This window comes from Lemur catta, chromosome 15, assembly GCF_020740605.2.
Source record: "Lemur catta isolate mLemCat1 chromosome 15, mLemCat1.pri, whole genome shotgun sequence".
Taxonomy (NCBI): Eukaryota; Metazoa; Chordata; class Mammalia; order Primates; family Lemuridae; genus Lemur; species Lemur catta.
In genome coordinates this window covers 30,018,767-30,038,059 of record NC_059142.1, presented here as the reverse complement: position 1 = coordinate 30,038,059, position 19,293 = coordinate 30,018,767, and the positions used below count along the sequence as shown (strand labels likewise).

At 37.4% G+C, this 19,293-nt stretch overlaps 1 long non-coding RNA gene across 1 annotated transcript in view; it reads right to left on the bottom strand.

The window, feature by feature from the left end:
* The window catches only part of LOC123650590, a 39,086-nt gene that overhangs the window by 7,881 nt on the left and 11,912 nt on the right, over positions 1 to 19,293 (bottom strand). Inside the window, exon 2 of the long non-coding RNA XR_006739424.1 lies at positions 911 to 1,046. This is a non-coding gene — a long non-coding RNA (uncharacterized LOC123650590). The remainder of the gene's footprint in view (positions 1 to 910; positions 1,047 to 19,293) is intronic.

Here is a 19,293-nt window from a genome sequence, read left to right as displayed (position 1 = left end):
GATATAGAGATTTATTTTCCCCACTGATTTGAATAAGTTCATCTCCCCTTAGAGACCAAAAGAAGCTATTGAGTTAGATTTTAAATAAGAATTTTTCTTCTCCATACCATGTTTATTGAAAAGTAATTTGTACCTGTATTTCCTCAGTTGAGGGGTTTGGAGTATAGAATTTAATGAGGTCTGTGCTTCCCGAGGAATAATTACATGACCTCCAGATTTCTAGCACTGCTGTGATCTCTACTAGATTACTTGTGAGGAACTTAACAGTGACATGTCCCAGTGGCTCCTCAAATTCAACATGTCTAAAACCACTTTGGCTACAGCTTCAGCTCAGAACTTCATCCTGTGTTACTTGAATCCTACCTCCCAGAGAGTCAATGGGTTCAATCCAAATCTCCTCCTTCTCTCGTATTGCTCATTTCTGTGGGTGACTGTATCACTCACCCGCTTCCTGAGGAGTTATCTAACTCCCTCCTCTCTCCTCTCTCTCTTTTTTCTCTCTCTCTCATGTCTCTCTCCTCTCTCCCCTCCCTTTCTTATATTTCTCCTCTAGTTCAGTCCATCAACACAGATACCTGAGTTAGTTCAATAACTCCTCCCAACTACTCTTCCTTTCTCCAGCCTGACCTCACTGCAATCCACAGCTGTACAAATCCATTCATACCTTGTTCCTATTTTAGAAACTTAAATACCTCTGTTGGCTTTCAGAATAATCTTCAACCCTTTACCTGGCTAGGCTAATCTAACTCTTGCTTGCCCCTGCCCCCATCTCTTCTCACTCTTCTAGGTAGGATTCTTTGATCTAGCCATTTTGAGCTACTTAGGGTTACCTCTGCACAGGCCTTGTCTCAGTGCCATCCTCAGCAGGGAGGGCCCTTCCCACCTCTTCTCCCAGCCCCTGCCTACTCACCTGGAAATCTCAGCTCCAACATCATTGCTCTGGGAGAGCTTCTTGGATCACCTGGCCATTGCTCACCATGTGTGTCCTTCAAAATGCTTGGCACGAAGGGTTCTTTGGTCACATAAATTTGGAACTTTTCCCCTCCCTGGAATTTATAATAAGTATTAGAATGTTAAAGTTCTGAAAAAGATTGCTATGGAATGACCTATTTATCTTTGATCCAATGTTTCTCAGACTTACTTGAGCATTGAACTTATTTTTTTTTTTTTTCACAAACCCATTATCATCCTTCTTTGGAAAATTTTGCCTTAGAATAATTTAGGGAGAACTTCCTTTGCTCCTATAATACTCCAGGTGTAGCTCTATCATGGTACTTATCACATGGCACCATAATCGGGGGGCTGTTTTCTAATGGGTCTCTCATGCAATAGACTGACTGCAAACGCCTTGGTGATGAAATAATCACCTTGTTTTCATTAGTGTTATATGTTCAACAGCTAGAAAACATTTTAAATAGCTGATATATATTTTATAAATAAATACATTATTGGCCAAAAAATAATTTATTGCTCTCGACAATTAACAGATATTATTTAAAGAGTGCATACAAATAAAATTGTTTTGCCAAAATATCTTAGTATCCAAGACAATACAATTTATAATACTGATGTGCTTTCTGAAAGTGCCATGTTTAAGTGAATTTCTTAATGTCTTTATCCTGAAGATGAGAATCTAGAGTCTGGTATGCCACCCTGGCATTGTTAGGGAAATTCCTTTATTGTTTTGGGATTCAGGTCTGGATTTGTTGCTGTTGCTTTATGTTTTGTTTTTGAGAAGCCAAAACTAAAGAATACATCAATTGTAAGTTATTTGAGAGTCATTCTATGCCCCAATGGTGGCTACTTAAAGCCAATACAAATTGCCAGAGCAGTTTTAGTAACGGTCTTAGCAGGCTCTTACTTCTTAAATATTAAGCTTAAATCCAAAATGACCTTAAGAGGCATTAACGTTGAAATCAGAAAATCTGTATTCTAGTTCAAATCACTTGTAATGTGATTTTGGGATGACCACTTAATCTCACTGAGCCCTGTTTCTTCCCCTGTTAACTGAGGGGGCTGGTAGACCTAGTCTCTGTCTTTGGTCCAGGCCCCTCACATGAGCACACAGAGAGAAACAGATCCCCAGTGTTCATCAGAGCCCTTGTAAGAGTGGATTCCAACAAAGGGACTAAAGAAGGTATCCAAGGGCTTTGAACAAAGTCTGTCCATGTGGGCTTTGCTACTGTATCGAGCACACGTGCTACCATAATCCAAAGATGGCAACCTGTTTATCCTGCAGATCTTCTGAAGGGGGGTCCCAAGGTGCTGGGTGGGCATGATGCAGGGCAGAGAGCCAAGATGTACTGTACATCCCCCTGAGGTGGAGCTGAGAGGCTAGGCTTCCCTAACTAAAATGAGGTAGAATGGATGTAAGAAGAGCCCTAGCCATGATCTCTCAAAGACTCTTATATGGTAGAAGAATGGACTCTGCCAAAGTATGCACAAAATAATGCAAAGGGTGGTTTTGGTCTCTCAGTCCCTCAAAGGAGCCAGTTCCTCCTGCCCAGAGCCCATGCCCTCAATACTATCCCTTTGCTTGGTCTGCTCCACACTCCCCAGTTGCCTTCTCAAGTCCTACTCTGGCGTAAAAATAATATCTCCCTAGGGTTGTTATGAGGAATAAACTAATAGGTACATTAGGTCATTCCTGGTGCATTAAGCACTCAGCATTATTAGTTGCTATTATTATTAAATATGAATTTTCAGTCAGATATTATTCCAGTGCTTCCCCAAATTAGACTTCCTTGACCTCTCTATCTGGATCAATCACCAAATTCCAACTTCCCTCCCCACTGACCACCACTGTAATTTTGTGTTATATTGTGATGTGATCACCCCAAACCGTCTTGTTCTCTCCAACCAGATAGATGTGCCCATGGATCATGAGAGCAGGGAATGTATTGTCAAGGCCTAGCACAGTAGGTGCTCATTTAGCATTCAGTAAATAAGTTAGTTAATTTTAAATCCTTTGTCTTTTTCCTTTAAGAATTCGGGTTTTTCTTTTTCTATTGTGGAAATAAGCTTTAAAAAAGCAAAGGTGAGTTTTTATGTAGCTCTATGGTCTGTGAAACCCCACAACCGCAGTGTGTTTAACTGCTCTCTTTATTTTGTACCCCAAGAAAAATGATCAGAACATTGCATTAAGTAGCTACATAATGCAGTCTCAGGAACATCTTTGAATAGTTTTCAAAGTAATCAATGGTATTGCTGTGAAACTGTTGCCCAAGTGAAAAGCTCTAGTCCGGTGAATCCATGGAGTAATAGACAGACAATTTTCCTTGCTAACACTTTTGTGGCTAAAGAAGAACCCGTTATCAGAGGCAGCAGTAAAAACTTTTCTCAGTAGGCAAGAACGGTCTAAATTTGTTTCCTAGCAACAAGGTCTTCAAAGGAGCTGAAGGGTACACAATTTCAGAAGAATTTTCAGTGCACTTTTTTTGTTTGAAGGGACGAGAGGTAGGGAGGGGGAAATAAAAGTCAGGGTATGATCAGAGCAGTGCTCCTAGCTTCCTCCAGTTAGAGACACAGGTGGGATCTTTTGAATCACAGTATAGGATCCATTTAAGAAATTCAGTCCAATAAACATGGATGAGGCAACTACCTGTGCAAAAAGAAATTATCCCTATTCTTTATGGGCCCAGCAATTTAAGAATTTAACAATTTGTCAGTCTATGAGCCCCAGTCCCAACCATCTTCATGGATAGTAAATGAGGAATTAGGTGGCTTGCTACAACATTTAGGGATTTCCCAGTGCGGACGTCCATTGAATTATACTCAGCAGTCAGAAGAATGAAGATTGGAGAAAGGCAATCCAGGAGAGGAATTGGGGAAAATGATGCAGCTTTGACTGCCACAAATGGAAATATCTTATCCGAGCAAGACTCTCTCTGTAGCTACCTTCCTAGCTCCCATTTCATGGATTTATCATATGTTCTTAATTTGATTTTCCAACTTTGCCTTCTGATAACAACAACAACAACAACAACAGTAACAATAACAGGTAGTATTTATCAAGTCTCCATTATGGGGACTACTTTATGTAACTATTTTACATACATTATCTTATTTAACCCTTACAGTAAGTCTTTGAAATAGCCAATATTATTATTTCTGTCAATCTCAGACCATTGAATCAATTTGTACAAATCACACTATTATTAGAAAATGGCAGAGCCTGGAGAAATATTGCTCACTGAAGTAACTCATCTGACCTATCCGGATCAATGTGGGTGGCATGGCAAGGTCTTTTTGTGCATCTGAGGACACTGTGACCTGAGTGCTCAGTCTCAGAGATGAATGACCTGGAACCATGTGAATCTCAGAAAGCAAACAGTTTATATCAATCATGGGAACTTCTTCGCCATCCCCTATTAAACCTACTACGCTGAAAATTACCCCTTTGGACATAACCATAATAGATCCAATAAATTATGGCTTGGGAAGCAAGCTAAATTGTCGTGTGGGCGGCCACACTGAAAAATTCGCCTCCACAATTGGCAAATTCCTTCCAAGCACAGGCACAGTCTACTTGCTCCTCCCCTTTCACTGCCATCTTGAATAAAGAGAAAACTGGCATTGGCTCCAATCCCCCTCCTTGCACGCCCCACAAAGGCTTTCATTTCTTGGAAAAGAAAACTGTCCATTTATCCTAATAAGCATGAATTAAGAAAATCACAATTTTTAGGAGTAGTTTCGTTTAATGGAACAATGTGTCCAAACAGGGCCTTCAAGAACAAGGTATAATGTTAGTGTGAACCAGAAGCAAGAGACTGATGTGGGTGTAAGACATTGAACTAGGCTACCAGACTCATCATATTTCCTCTCTCTGAGATTAAACCTGGGAGACAAAGTGAGCATCAAGTGATCTTGAAATTCTAGGATATTTAGGGCCAGGGAGCTGAGCATGCAATGAGATACGGCAATTAACTTCAATGTTCTCTTTGTGGGCTACAGCTCCTTGTATCCCCAAGAAAAGTCTTCCAATAAGTATAATTTCATCTTTAGGCATCTCATTTTTTTAGTCAGTGGCTGTACCTTCAAAGGCAATTCAGTGTCTTTTTCATTTTGAATTGATTACTGTACAATTTTTTTTTTTACATAATTTTTTTGTCTCTTTGTTTCAGAGGCTACTCTTTAAAGACGGGCACTTCACTTGCAGCAAAATGTAAGTATATTTCCTCCTTGAAATGGTATCTACTTCTCAGCTGTAATTCCTAAAACCTCCTAATCTTTAAGGCTCCCATCTCACATTGCTGCATTTTTAAAGTCTGGCTCAACAAATGCTGTCACAGTTTGAATATAACATTTCACACTATTGATGTGTATAACATCGTGGAGCATTTTAGAAATCGTTTTGGAAGCAGATTGAAACTGATTGTGGCTGTGACGATATTGCATCTAAAAAGCTAGATCTAAGTGAGAATTGCAAAATTAGGCAGTATTCTTTTAGACATTATGATCATATGACACCAAACATTTGAATATTCGGGTTCTCTCAAATGGCTAATTTACATCTCTTTGCCTGTGTGCTCTTCACCTTATAGTCACAGAGCGTTTCTTGTTTACGAGCACAGTAGTTACCTTAATAATTCCTTCCTGTGTGTACTGTGTTACAGCCACTCAGTAAACCAGTGTTCTTTCTAGAACTAATCTCCTGTGTATTATGTTTCTTTATTCTTGGTACTTCCCGTGTCTATACCCAAGTTACAAACCCCTTCCATTCTGAAAGACCAAATAAAATTACAGTAGGTCTGAATAGGGAGTTCCGAGTATTTTCGAGTTTTGCCTTGGGAATTAGATGTGAATGTTTTTTTTTTTTTTTCCTTTTTCAATAAAATAAAGATGAGAATAATTTTAACCAAAAATGAAAAAAAGAAAGTTCCATCTGTCTCTGGAATAATTTGATAATTCCAAAAGCAGGGGATAGATTTATATTCAATATAAAGATCCCAGCTGTTCAAAAGCAGCTCAAAATGTAGTGAGTTGCTTGTCACACTAAACAAGAGATCAACGACTATAAGGTAGGTGGTTGAGCCAGGTAAACCATGGAAAGGGCATCAGCTCTCAGTTCCTGATTCATATAGAATTTCCAATAGAGGACACACCTAAGCAGTCACTGACGTATTTAATTAGACATTCTTAGGCCTATCAGAATCCAGAGGTCTCACTTGAACTGAACATAATAGACAAGTTCTAATAAATTCTCTTTTGAATCATTCAGTCACTGAGAAAATTATATGTTCAGCTGAACGGCCAGAAAAATTTAGTTTTTACTGATTTCCCTGGGTATTTTTTGTTTGCTCTCTAGAATACATTGATCTCACTGCTGTAGACCAAATATTCCAACATCAGCACAAGAGATAGTCACCCTCAAATCATTCAGATTTAATGTCAAGGTATTATGCATTCACTGGAATGTTTTCAAATGTCAATCTCTGTATTATATTGCTTCAGTCTTTATTGCATTATCAAGATACCTGCATGTTATGAAGGTTTTAAGCAGCTTTTACCAATGAAGTCATATAGATTTTAAGAGCAGTCTTCCTTTTCATGCGCCATCATGAAAATATTGTTTGTACAAACGTAAACTTTTGACTGTATTCTTTCTTTTGAACATGGAGCGCTGTTCGGGGAAAATTGGCTATGTTTACTTTCCTGCATGTCATATTGGTAGCTCTTTATCATACTGTTACTGACAATTTAGGTTTGCCACTATTTTATATGATGATGTCAAATACTAAAAGATAGCTCGTATATGTTCATGGTGAAAATTAGAGGAAGGGCAATTTAAGAAAACATTTTAGGTCATTATATGTAAATTTAAACACATATATATTATTCCCTCAATCTCTCTATCAAAATTTCAGTTGAAAGCACCCTTCACCTCCCACATTGGGGGGAAAAAAGGAAGGAAGCTGGCTATTTTACCTTTGAGAGCTCAATTTGTGATGGCTATATTTTCATATTTGTTTTTCTCAAGGACATACTGAGTGCTTGGTGACCTATTCATTAGTATATATTCTGGGAAGTAAACTTGCATTGGGATTTTACATCATCCAGACAAAATGGGTCTGCCCGACTCCCCAAGCCATCTCTGAGCAACTGGGGAAGGTTGGTCTGACCCTCGGAGTCATGGAAACACATTAAAATCACCAGGCAATTGTGCCTTGGGCTCCTTTTGGCAGCCACACTGGATCGGCCCCTCTGCGGATGGCATTATGTCATAATGCCAACTGATGATTGTATTATGTTATTCAACCAATACAAATGGAAAATGACCTAATCAGCTCTCCATTCAGACAAGATTTAGATCTATAGTGAATGGCAGGAGGCTTTTCAAGGGAAGGTCCTGGAAAGGTGTATGGGACACATGCAATCCCAACCTCACTAACGGAGGACAGACTTAGCGACGTCAGGAAAATGTACTCCTGAAGAGAAACAGGGCTGAGCGACGGAAGGAACTCAGGAGTACACATCGCAGGCTTGTGGCTAAGTCCTAGTTCACTTCCTCAGAAACGGTATGGTTTTGAGAATGTTAGTTAACGTCTCAGTCTCTAAGCATGTTTATGCGGGGGGAGGATGACGTGTTTCCGTGCCTCCTTCACAGGGCTGTTGTGATGATCACATAAGGTAATGTTTGGGAAAAATTTTACCATCTGAAATTGTTTTGCGTCTTCAAGAGATTCTTAACAGATTATTGGAGAACCTCCCTGTTTTAATGGAAGTCCCTGGGATCCTGGTGGCAAACTTTGGTCCTTAAAATTAATACTACACAACAAAAGAAAATAGAACTCTATTGGGCCAAATCAGTCCTCGGGAAAGACTTGCACCCACATTTTTATGTTTCTTTTCAACTACATATATTTTTTCGGACCCCTGCCTCTGGTGGAAGAGAATTGTCTTCTGGGTGGTATGGGTGAGAAAGTTGCCAAACAAACCTGAATTATCCAGAGGCCTGTAAAATGCGCAATTGCTTTTTAAGAGGCATGGAGATATTGTGTGTTCCTTTCGATTTTTGGCAGTAACCATTTTCTGCAATTTGTGGTTTTGCAATTTCTCTTTACACAGACAACACCCTGGCTCTCATTCAATGCCCCATTGGTGGGGGTGAGGTGGGGGGAAGAGAGAGATTCCCTGGGGCTCTGACTGATCCAGAAAAAGAAGGAAATGTTAATGAAATTAGTCTGAAAGAACAGCTACAGACTAGTGGAAGTTGGTTGGTTAGAGGCGAAGAAACAACTTTTAAAAATTGCATGGTGGGGCTAGGATTTTATCTGGGGCTTCCGTTGTCCTGGCAAAGGTCTGTTCCCCTAAACTCTTCTTGCCTCTCCACTGAGCTTTGTCTGGGTTACAATGTCAATCTCTTTTCTTCTTTCTTCTCTGTTCAACAAGCCCAGAGCAGCAGTCTCTTCCACTGGCTGCCCCAGCCTCTTTTGGTGGGATTTTCTTTAAATATTCCGTCTCTAAGTGTCCACTTGCCAATTATATGAACTTGGTTTGTGTGAGTTAGCTCACGATCCATGGGCCAGAATGTTTTGCTCTGTTCTGGTTGCCTTTTCTTCTCCTTCCCCAAGGCTGAAATGCCCTTTGCAGAGGAGGTCTGTGGCCCACAGGCAGTGCATGGATGTAAGCATTTATCTAGGAGAGAGTGATTTGTTCTGTTTCTATTCATCGCCTCTGGAAAGGCTTTGCAGACTTTTGTTTGCTTTTTTTATGGCTGCTAGGCACTGTGCTGAAGGATTTAAATTTGCATCCAGTGTTAACCTTGTATTCCTCTTCTGTTCACTTCTTTATATCAAAACAGGCCCCTGTTCTCCACGGAGTGGATTCCCAGGGTTTATGCCCATAGTTCATGGGCTTTCTTTGCACAAAGCTCACATATTTCTTCTCTTGTCATGACCTAAATGTCCCTGCTTCTTTTGTTTCTAAGAGGAATATAAAGATAATTGCTACTCATCTGTTAATTATAATCCCCCCAATTCTGCATATTTAGTGAAAATATGATCCGACTGTGTGTGTGTTCTAAAGGTTTAGGGAATTGTGTCTGTTATGAAATCATAAATCATGGGATTTTTATTTTAGAAGACACTTTCACCATGATGCAGTTCAGTGTCCCACCCCAAGCCATTGTCCTTCTCACAGTGCCCTGCCTAGAAGCCCTTCCCCTGTCTCACATGGTAACCCCATCCATTTTTTAATAGCTCCATACTCCAACTTTCTTTTGCTAACCTGAGATAACCTCCCTATGACTTCAGGTCATTTTTGGTGGTTTTGCCTTCTGGAGCAGCTCAGAAGAAGTTGACTCCTTCTTCCACATGACAACTCTCCAAATATTTTGGAATCTGATCCCATATACTCTCGGAGTTTTCCTTGTCCAGGCTAAACATCCCCGATTCCTTCAGCCATCCTTCATACGAATTGGTTTAGTTATCCTTTTCCAGTTGTCCTGGTGGCATTTTTCCTCGTCTCTCTTAAAATATTACAGCCTGAACTGAAAAGAATGCTGCTGAGATGGCTGACCATTATAGAGCTCCAAGAAAAAAAAAACCAAAAAACTCTCATCCTGGACATGTCAGTTCTATTACTAGAACCTACGATCACATCAGAAAATGTAACAGCTCTTCAGTCCCATGGTTAATCCTAAAATCTCTAGATATGTTACATAAAAGCTTCTGCAAAAGCAGATTTTTCTAGTCCTATATTTATGCACTTGGTTTTGAATACTATGCAAACCCTTACATTTATCCCTGTATCACTGATTAGTTTCAAAATATTAGTGAAAACTATTAGGAGCTTTTTTGATTTGAATTATTTTAAATCCTGTCCCAGTTTGACCTGCCTCTTGACTTCACTCAAAAGATTGATAAAAATACTGAATATCTGGATTTTAAGCTCCTCAAAGGTGGAATCATGTTTTATTCATCTTCGTCTCTCCTGAAATGTCTATGACATTCTCTTAAACAACCAGATGCTCAGTAAATGCTTTTATTAAATCAGTCAATAGACTCAAATACAGGCAGCTTCCAACACCCTGACAGGGACTTATCATTAGATTGATATCAGTACCCTCTAGAAACTAAGCAAAATATTAATTTTACACTATATTGCTAATGCTTGGCAATTTTTTAGCATTAGAGTGTTGACTCATAGTGTGACCTCAAGGGCTAGATTGCCTGGAATTTAACCTTGTTAGACTTTCTAGGCTATGTGCTTTGGAGCAAGTTAAGCCACCTCTCTGGATTTGTTCCTGATGTGTAAAATGTGATAAGTTATTTGTATCTGCCTCCTAAGGTTGTTGTGATGATTAATCCATATAAAGAATATGGAAAAACTACTGATAATATAAAACAATAATTAATAACGGTAATAGTTGTATTGTTGTTGCTTTTCTTGTTATTCTTAAGATACACTAGTGTAACCACCCAATCCTAAGAGGAACAAAAGCCAGTTTGGCATAACTTGTTCATAGTAAATCCATATTAACTCCAAACAATAATTTTATTATCAGATGTTAGTATAACCTGACTACAACTGACTGCTTCATGGGCCATCTAAGTTCAGATATGCATTTAAAAAACTACAAACATCTAAAAAGATGAAAATAATGTAAATTTTTACTAAAGTCCTTCAAGGGGGAATTATATCATATTCCACGGCAAAATGTTCTAAAGAACTTCTTTACCCAAATTCCTTGTAGTAACTACTCAAAATTTTATCTTTCTCTCTCTCTCTCTAACTGCTCTATATAACAAAATCTCACCTTGTGCTGCTTTTTTCCTCACCTACCTCTTCTCTCCTAATCATGCCCAATTCTTTAGAATTACTAAGTTACTAGTCTATTTTTTTTTATGTCTACAAAAACTACATTTCCTGTGTAATTTCAATGTGGCCCCTCCAGGCTGCATGTGAAAAAGAAAAGTTTAAGGTACCTCCATATTGCTTTCCACAGAGGTTGCACTAGTTTGCAGTCCCACCAGCAGTGTATGAGTGTTCCTATCTTTCTACATCCACACCAACATTTATTGTTTTGGGACTTTTTGATAAAGGCCATTCTCACTGGAGATAAGTGATATCTTATTGTGATTTTGATTTGCATTTTCCTGATGATTAGAGATGTTGAGCATTTTTTCATATGTTTGTTGGCCATTAGTCTGTCTTCTTTTGAAAAGTTTCTGTTCATGTCCTTTGCCCACTTTTTGATAGGGTTGTTTGATTTTTCTTGCTGACTTTCCTGAGTTCTATATATTCTAATTATCAGCCTTTTATCAGATGTGTAGCATGTGAATATTTTCCCCCATTCTGTAGGTTGTCTATGTGCTTTCGTGATAGTTTCCTTGGCTGTGTAGAAGTTTTTTAATTTGATCAGGTCCCATTTATTTACTTTTGTTGGTGGTGTGATTGCCTTTGGGGTCTTCTTCATAAATTCTTTGCCTAGGCCAAGGTCTATAAGAGTTTTTTCAACACTTTCTTCTAGAATTCTTATAGTTTTGTGCCTTAAGTTTAAGTCTGTGAGTTGATTTTTGTGAGAGGTGAAAGGTGCGGATCCTGTTTTAGTCTTCTACATGTGGCTATCCAGTTTTCCCAGCACCATTTATTGAATAAGGATTCTTTTCCCCAGTGTATGTTTTTGTCTGCTTTGTCACAGATTAGATGGCTATATGAGGATGTTTTTTATATCTGGGTTCTCAGTTCTGTTCCATTGATCTATGTCTCTGTTTTTGTACCAATATCATGCTTTTTTGGTACCGCCTTGTAGTATATCTTGAAGTCTGGTATTGTGATACCTCCAGATTTGTTCTTTTTGCTTAAGATTGCTCTGGCTATTTGGGCTCTTTTCGAGTTCCAAATGAAGTATAGAATTATTTTTTCTAGATCTGTTGAAGTATGACTTTGGTAATTTGATGGCGAGTGCACTGAATTTGTAAATCACTTTGGGTAATATGAACATTTTAACAATGATGATTCTACCAATCCATGAGCATGATATGTTTTTCCATATGTATCCTCTGCGATTTCTTTCCTCAGAGTTTTGTAGTTCTCCTTGTAGAGATCTTTCACCTCCTTGGTTAAAGTATATTCCTAGATATTTTATTTTCTTTGTAGCTATTGAGAATGGTATTGAGTCTTTGATTTGACTCTCACCTTGACTGTTATTAGTATATAGAAATGCTACTGATTTATGTACTGAGAATGTTTACAAGTTGTTTTTTTCTCAAGTTAATTTTTAAAAAACCTTTAGAGTTTTGCCAAAGATCAGAGGCAATTTCCTAAGCCTTCAGAAGCTACTTTCTACCACCCTCGCCATGAAAATGTTTTCATCTTTAGTTTTGATTATTGACTCAAAGATTCTTTCATTGTATCTTAACAATTTTTTTAAGACTGCAAGGATCAGAAACTCAAGTTAAAAGTGAATGAGGAGGAGAGAATTGTTAGAATGTTGAAATTTGCTGGGATAGCTTTACAAAACACTATTTGTATTTAAAATTCTAATACTCAATGGTCCATTTATGGACTAGGCAAATTTACCTATATAATATCCGGTGAAAAAAGAAAAGTAACAGTTAAATGATGTGAGAAATGTTATCTGTCTTCCCACTCAATGATCTTTTGCCAGGCACAAGAGGCAGTGGACAGTCTGAAACTGTTGGTTTCTTTAGGTAATTCATTTTCTGCCCTTTCAGATCTTCATAGAGAGAAGGGCTTGTCAAGTGGACAGTGATTCTAGTATTTAGCAGGGGTTTTTGGTTTGTTTTTATTTTGTTATGTTTTGTTTTCTAACCTCATGGCACCTAAACACAAGATAACTACTTTATCTGTGCTCAACAATGATCATTCCTGCCACACTCGTGCTGGACTTCATGGAAAGATGATTCCATAGTGTACTTTATGGGTGATTGAATGAATTTTTACTGCTAATTTTGAAGATTGATGATTTTTACCTTACATGCTGACTTTAAAGCCAAAAATCCCATATGAGCAGTGACTTCATTGTAATTCTAAAATTTCATCAGTAACATTTTAAAGCTGATAGCAGACACTGAAAGTAATACTGTTTCATCTTTGTACAAAAGAAGATCATTTCATTTACAATGTTTTAAAAGAGAAACCATTCTAGTCCTTTTTAATTATGTCATTAAAATGAAGATAAAATAGAAGTGGGAGCTGTGAGGCACTATCAAGAGAAAAGCACTTCTCTAAGGAAACTGGAGGATCCTACTTTTATTCTGACATTTTAATACAGACTCGCAGGAGCTGTGCTGGTAATTGGTTTTTGTAGTTTTGCGACAGCACTAAGTCATGTTTTATGGATTTGGATTCTTTTAATAGGAGAGCTTTGTTGAAATTTATTAAAAGAGAAGATAGGTAGCCTCAACCTACTAAGAGGTCGAAGAGGAAAAAGCAGATGGGTCCCTTCCCTTGAATCAAGTTATTAATAAAATGGTCCTACCTGTCAAGATAGCATCTCTTTGTAGATATATGTATTTGTCCAGAAATAGGCATCTGCAATAAAAGTTGCACCTTCCTATTGTTCTACATCACCACTGCCCCTAAATCATATGAGAAGAAAATGATTCCAAATTGCATTAGAGATATAACTTGGGACATATGCTACTCAGATAGGAATCTTCTTCCAATTTGCTTGTTTGGAGCAAACCTACTTCATATACAGCATCATGGGCAGAGGCTTCAGTGAGGATTGAACTGAGACCTTTTACCTGTTCTTCTCCCAAGAAATTAATTTCCTCAAAGAGATCAAATCCCTAACAAATACATTATAATGTCATCTACTAATCCATTTTTTGTAGCTTAAGCTAATGACTTACAGCTAAAGTTACAAAGTTGCCCTGATATGTTTGTTGGACTCATTTACTTTCCAGCCTTTTCTCGGTATTTTCTTTATAAACTCCTTTTGCTACTTTTCTCTCTAGTGGAGTTCATCCTTTGAAGGGTTTAGACTACCATACAAATAGTTAATAATAAACGTTACCTTTTTTATTAATCAAAATGAGAAATTGCCAATCAGAACTTTGATTTAAGCTGATTTGATTAGTATTATCATGTGAGTTGTGATAATTCCATAAAGAAATAAACAAACTTCCATTTTCAATTAGACTTTTTAAAAATATAGGCAATTTCCTTTGCTGTGTATAATATAAGATATAACTAATGATTATGCTAAAATCTGATACACAAATGTTAAAGGGTAGTCATACATGTTATCAGGGAGTTTCCATTCAGAATTGAAATAGTATTATAAAATTCCTCATTACATCTTGCCTTTTATGCACAAGCTTCAAGCTTATCCCACAGTTCTGTTTAATTTTTCTTCAACTTAAAAGACACAGTAAACCAGCCTATGTCAAAAAAAATATCAAACCAAGGCTAAAGATCTGCTGCTTTCAGCATGTAGAATGATTTCTTTCCTAAATCTATGCTTGTCAGTAGAATTATATCTATCAGTTTTTCATTTCCCATTCATTTTTATAAAATAACAAGATAAAATACAATAAACTACTCAGATAATTGACAAATAAATGCTGCTTTGCGGACAACAGTGGCATGGCTGCAAAGCCTGATTGGCAAGCAGCACCACGTAAGAAAACTTGAAATGGTTACTTGATTAGCTAAGGCACAAGCCTGAACTTGATACAGGAAAGGAAATTTAAGAATTTTAATAAATAATATGCAAAATTTTAGGTCATTTGAAAGTTAGACTTTTAAAAGTTGAGCAGCACATATACTAGAAGTAACAAAGATTTCTCACAGATATTTCAGGCCTTAGGCTAACAACCCTAGGTAAAATAAAAATAAACAAAAGGTAAAATAAACAAAAAAAAAAAAAAAAAAAAGAAACCCCACTAGGAAAAATTTTCAGTTATACCATAGCTACATAGCAGCAATTGTTACCATTTATTGTTATTGAATATCCATTATGTGCCAGGCATTAAACTGGGAATTTTCTACCCATGATTTTTCCTAATTACCTGATTTGATCTTATTAATAACACTGCAAAATAAGGATTACATTTCACAGAAGAAACTGAAGGTCAGAGAGGAATCACTTTGCCCAGGATCACACATAACTAGAAAATGGAAGAACTAGAATTAAAATCAAGTCTGAGTCTAAAACTCATACTCTTTTTTCCACCCATACTGTTCTTCTTAATACTGTCTATTAAAACTAAATACAATTGTTACATTTTTCCAGAAGTCTAACTTGACCTTAGTATGTTTTCTCTCAAGCTACAGTCTAGAAAATTTCTCAGGTAATGGATAGCAGGGTCCTGTTTGTTGCCTATATTAAATGTATAAAAAGCAATATTGTTTTAACTACTGTTAATTTTGGAGAATTGAACAGAGCAATGTCCTCCAATCAAACTTGTCTAAATACCTTTGAATGTGGCACACTATCATTTCAGAAGAATATGATGCAATGTAGTCAGTAGTCAGCAACCATGAGAGCCACAGGAAGGGAGGTTAAGATAAGTAACATTGCTGGGAGCCTGGCCCTTATGGCCATTATTACATTGACTCCTCACCCCATCCTTTTGTTAGGTATCATGATCACCATACCACAGACAGACTCAGAGAAGTTAACAAGGTCATGCAACTAATACACTGGGTACTTGAACCCAGGTCTGTCGATCTTCAAAGGCTCACCCCATGATACAGAGTATGAGAAGCCTGGTGCTCAACACCCATAGGCAGAAAGAGAGGTAGTGGACACTTCTGTAGCAGATGTGTGTCCTTATACTACCAAATATCACAGTTGTCACCAGCTCTCCAAATTTTGTTCTGCTTCTCATTTGTCAGTGTACAGCAATGATCATTGTTTCCATTTACTATACACCAGTCTATGCCAGTTACTTAACTATGTTCTTTATGTATGTTATGCCTGGAGAAATAAATATTTGTTGAATGAATGCAAGATTGAACACATCATTTAATAATCATAACAATATCACGAGGCTTCAATTCCTATTTTCACATAGGTGGAAGACAGAGGTTGATTGAGGCCACACAGTGTAGTTAGAGGAGCTGGAACTCAAGCATCTCTCAGACCCCAAAGCCCATGCTCTTCCCAAGAATGACTCTACCTGGAGGTTACCACCGCTGGTAGGGGTTTTTGCTTTTAGGTGCTGAGAATTATATTTTGTTGCATTTTATTTGGAAATCTATTTGACTCTAGTCATGCTTTCTCCAGAAGCAGTCCCGAAGGGCAGGATGAAAGTACATATGGTTTATTAGGAGTTGATTCTGGGAAATATAAGGAAGAGAGTAAGGAAGTGAGCCACAGAAGGGAAGACAGCCAAAAAGGTGTGTTATTAAGTGAGTTAACACTATGACCAATTGAACTTAATCCCAGTGGACAGACTAGGACCAAGAGAGACGGGAGAAAATGAGGAGAATACTCACACATGGGAAAGACATGGAATAGAGCCAACAATTCCCAGGTCACCTATGGTCTGGCTAGAACAACTTGGGGTATCATTCAGCAAATAGCTTCCTGTAGCTAAGATCATCCAAACCTTTGCCATTTTTACAAGAAAATGTTGTTGAAAGACATAAAAGTAGCACTGAATGAATGGTCACATCTTAAGTCTCTAAATTATAAAAATGTCAACTAACTTCTTGTCTGTAAATTTAAAGGAAATCTAATCAAAATCCAAGCAGGATTATTTGTAGAACTTGACAAACTGACTCTAAACTCCATATAGAATAAAAGTCTCAAAAGAGCCAAGACAATTCTGAAAAGGAATGAAGTTTGGGCAAACTTGCCATGAATAGAGAGCTAGACTTACAAAGTCATGCTCATTAAAGTAGTATGTATCATCACAGGGCTGCTGGGATAGGATAGGGGTCCCAGCAGTAGACGCATACAGGGCCCTATAAATAAACGTGGAGACTGTGAGACATCAGTGAGGAGGGGTGGATTGTCCAGTGCTCTGGGTCTGTTGGCTTTTCATATGGAGATGAATTAGAAGAGGATTTTACTTTTTTCCACATGGAAAGCCAACTGTCTTACAGCACTTATTGAGATTTAATCATTAGGGCAGTTTCCAGTGTCTCTGCTACGACATTGTTGCATTTTTTCCAAGAAAAAAACAAACTTCTGTGGAATTTTTGAAAAATTATTTTTATTTTTTGTTGAGGTAAGATATACATATATAATTTACCATCTTTACCATATTCAAATGTATAGTACAGTGGTAATAAATACACGGGTATTTTTTTTTCCCCTTCAGTCATCCCAAACCTCTCCCCTTCCTGGCCTCTGGCAACTGCCAATCTACTCTCTATCTTCATGAGATATAGTTTTTTAGCTCCAACATCTGAGTGAGGACATGTGATATCTGTCTTTCTATGCTTGGCTTGTTTCACTGAACATAATGGCCTCCAATTCCATCCATATTGTTGCAAATAACAGGACTTCATTCTTTTTTATGGCTGAGTAATATCCCAGTGTCTATATATACCACATTTTCTTTATCCATTCCTCCACTGATGGACACTTAGGTTGAGTCCATATCTTGGCTATTATGAATAGTGCTGCAATAAACATAGGAGTGCAGATTTCCTTTCTTTCGGGTACATACCAAGTAGTGAAATTGCTGGACATATGGTAGTTCTATTTTTAGTTTTTTTGAGGAAGCTCCACACTGCTCTCCATAGCAGCTGTACTAATTTACATTCCCACCAACAGTGTATGAGGGTTTCCCTTTCTCTACATTCTTGCCAGCATCTGTTATTGACTGTCTTTTTTTGATAAAAGCCACTTTAACTGGAGTGAGATGATATCTCATTGTGGTTTTGACTTGCATTTCTCTGGTGATTAGTGATGTTGAGTATTTTTTCATATACCTGTTGGCCATTTGTATGTCTTCTTTTGAAAAATGTCTGGTCAGATCTTTTGCCCATTTTTTAATTGGATTATTTGGGTTTTTGTTATTGAGTTGTTTGAGCTCCTTATATTTTCTGGTTATTAATCCCTTGTCAGATGAATAGTTTGCAAATATCTTCTCTCATTCTGTGAGCTGTCTCTTCACTCTGTTGATTGTTTCCTTTACTGTGCAGGAACTTTATAGCTTGATGTAATTCCATTTGTCTATTTTGTGCTTTGGTTGCCTGTGATTTTGAAGTCTTACATAAAAAAATCTTTGATAGAACACTTTTCAAGAATTTATCATTCTTTAATTGATATATGCCTATCCAGAAATAAAAACATAATTATTATGTCATTAATCTAGGGAGCTTGGTATTATAACTGAAGATAATGAATCAATACCAATTTCTGCTCACAGAGTATTTTTTTTCTTAAAGCACTTAATTGCAATATGTCACACAAACAAGGTCTATACATCATAACATAGCTCTTCTCCACTGAAAGGGGAAGGCATACCCTTAAGAGTTAAGCTATTTGCTGCCAGCAAGCCAACAGTTGACACAGGAAATATGGTACATAGCCCAAGGTTTCCCTTCTCAGTACAATAGATAATTACATATGATCATGTATTTAAAATAGTATCATTATCATTGATTATCACCTGAGACTTTATTACTTTCAAACAATTTAGGCAATGTTTCCCATGCAAGCAAGTTGGAGGGCAAGCTAAATCTGTCACATCATTTTATCTATTGAATGTATTTATACTTTACCTCTTTCCAAAAATGAGTTCAAACTGCTTACAACAGAGCCACATACAATCTTTCTATTAAAAAGATAGCTTTGTTCATAATAATAATAATAAAAATACTGGTCATCCTTTTCCAAAAAAAGCCCAGTTGTATTTACTTAGTATTTCTTTAATTGGTCTCCTTTAACACTGGAGCTTTGGATAGCCTCGCAATGGTGTAAAATAATCTTTTAACTGTAGCTTATAAGAAATGCTTCTGAGAACACAATCTCTGATGCAGGGAGTAAAGTGATAAATGAAATCTTATTTAAGTGTATGTAGTTGATTTTTCAAAAATGAAGCCTCTGTTTTGGGGCAGGTTTTATTCTAGGTAAGCCAACATTTGACTTAATTGCATATAGATCAGCAAAAACTTTGATTAAGCAATTAGCAGAGAATGTAAATCTCTCACTGCCCAAAAGATTTTCTCCCCATTTTCCAAGTTTCCAGATTAAAGCATCCATCTCAGAACTGCACCATTTTCATTTCCACTTACTGTTTTGACGCTAATGACCAACAACTTGACCTTATCTCATTTGTTTCAACTCCCACCCCCGATGAAGCTTGAAAACTAACATGGAAATATGAATTCTATTAGGAGAGTTAAGAGAATTTTAAA